Raw genomic sequence first — 2,354 nt, forward strand, 5'->3', positions numbered from 1 at the left:
AGGGTCTGCGCTGAGGGGGGGAAGGGGGAGGGTCTGCGCTGGGGGGGGAAGGGGGAGGGTCTGCGCTGGGGGGGGAAGGGGGAGGGTCTGCGCTGAGGGGGGGAAGGGGGAGGGTCTGCGCTGGGGGGGAAGGGGGAGGGTCTGCACTGAGGGGGGGGAAGGGGGAGGGGTCTGCGCTGGGGGGGAAGGGGGAGGGTCTGCGATGGGGGGAAGGGGGAGGGTCTGCGCTGGGGGGGAAGGGAGAGGGTCTGCGCTGGGGGGAAGGGGGAGGGTCTGCGCTGGGGGGGGAAGGGGGAGGGTCTGCGCTGAGGGGGGGAAGGGGGAGGGTCTGCACTGAGGGGGGGAAGGGGGAGGGTCTGCGCTGGGGGGGGAAGGGGGAGGGTCTGCGCTGAGGGGGGGAAGGGGGAGGGTCTGCGCTGGGGGGGAAGGGGGAGGGTCTGCACTGAGGGGGGGAAGGGGGAGGGTCTGCGCTGGGGGGGAAGGGGGAGGGTCTGCGCTGGGGGGGGAAGGGGGAGGGTCTGCGCTGAGGGGGGGAAAGGGGGAGGGTCTGCACTGAGGGGGGGAAGGGGGAGGGTCTGCGCTGGGGGGGGAAGGGGGAGGGTCTGCGCTGAGGGGGGGAAGGGGGAGGGTCTGCGCTGGGGGGAAGGGGGAGGGTCTGCACTGAGGGGGGGAAGGGGGAGGGTCTGCGCTGGGGGGGAAGGGGGAGGGTCTGCGCTGGGGGGAAAGGGGTGGAAGGGGGAGGGTCTGCGCTGAGGGGGGGAAGGGGGAGGGTCTGCGATGGCGGGAAGGGGCAGGGTCTGCGCTGGGGGGGAAGGGGCGGTCCAAGGAGAGGGCGGGTGGTGTTAGGAGGATGGGTTTGAACACGTTAGTAATAAGATTTCATTTAATTATTTAATAATATTAATAAAAAATGTGTGCTAGGTGCTTCCCATCCATTTTCTCCCTTTTGTCCTTACGACAACCCTGCCAGGTGGATGCAGTTATTATCCCCATTTTACAGATGTAGAAACAGGGGCAAACAGATTAAGTGACTTGTCCAGGGCCCCACAGCTATCTGAGGCCACATGTGAATTCAGGTGGAGTTTAAGATGTCCGAGAGGCCATGGCAGCACATGGTAGGTGCCTAATGAATTCTTAAGGGTAGCTAGGGGGGCACAGTACCCAGAGAGCCTGACTCTGAGTAAGAAGACTCCTCTTAGTTCAAATCTGGCCTCAGGCTCTTCCAAGCTGGGTGACCCTGGGCAAGTCACTGCACTTGTTTACCTCAGTTTCCTCATCTGTAAAATGAGCTGGAGAAGGAAATGGCAAACACTGCAGTACCTCCGCCAGGGTTAGGGTTAGTTAGACACGACTCCCATATGTGAGACTGGAAGCCTTCAGGGGGGTCTGGGCTGGCTTCGGTTACCTCCTCCCCAGTTCTACCGAAGACCATTCTGCCATTCCGACATGGTCCCTTCTCCACATCTGCCCCAGAGGGCTCCTTGGCTTTACAGAGCCCCCAGGACACGGGACAGAGACCCTTGAACTTTCTGCTGGCTCATCCCAAGATAGGAGTGGTGCCTGGCTTCTCGCCTCTGGGCCAGGCCTCCGGGCTGCTACTTGCAAGGCCTGTCCCCATGGCCATGGCAGCCTCCTAGCATCTCCCAGCTTTATTTCCCAGGATGGAGTGGCTGTAGCACAGAGGCTCTGCTTTCCACTAGAGAGACCCCAGTGACAAGGGAGGCCATCTGGGTAGGGGTGGGGAATCCTCTGAAGCTGAGGAAAGGTCCGGTGGGCATGGCTCCTCTATAGCCTCAAGTGTAGGCCTGTTGGCCCTCCCTGCCAGCCTTTCCTGAGGTGCCTGTGAGGTCAGCACTGTCCTAGGTATCAGGGAACTGGCAGTTCAAGAGTGGGTTAGGAAAAAAGGTTTCCAGTCCCTTAGATGAAGAGAGAGGCCAGAATCATCCCAGGATCTCAGAACCCTCAAGACACAGGGCTGTGTGTCCTGGGTCCCTTTGGCAGGCTGGGGAAGCCAGCTGACTCCTCAGCAGAAATATATTTTTAAATGCATAGAATAAAACCCAGGGTGAGACAAAGGGAGTATGCCTTCCTCCCCCTCCCACCCCCACCTCCTGGCAGCTGGCAGGGACTCTGTTAAGAAAGAGTGATGTCCACTGAGTCCTCAAGGCTGTGGCCTCATCAGGCAAATCTAGGGGCCACAATGGATGGAGTCAGGAACACCTGTGTTCAAATCCCACCTCAGACAGTTTCTACCTGAGCACGTCATCTTATCCCTGTGCATCTCAGTTTCCTCATCTGTAAAATGGGGGTGACAATAACACCCACCTCTTAGGGTATGTGAGGATCAAATGAGA

The sequence above is a fragment of the Notamacropus eugenii genome, chromosome 1 (assembly GCF_028372415.1).
Source record: "Notamacropus eugenii isolate mMacEug1 chromosome 1, mMacEug1.pri_v2, whole genome shotgun sequence".
Taxonomy (NCBI): Eukaryota; Metazoa; Chordata; class Mammalia; order Diprotodontia; family Macropodidae; genus Notamacropus; species Notamacropus eugenii.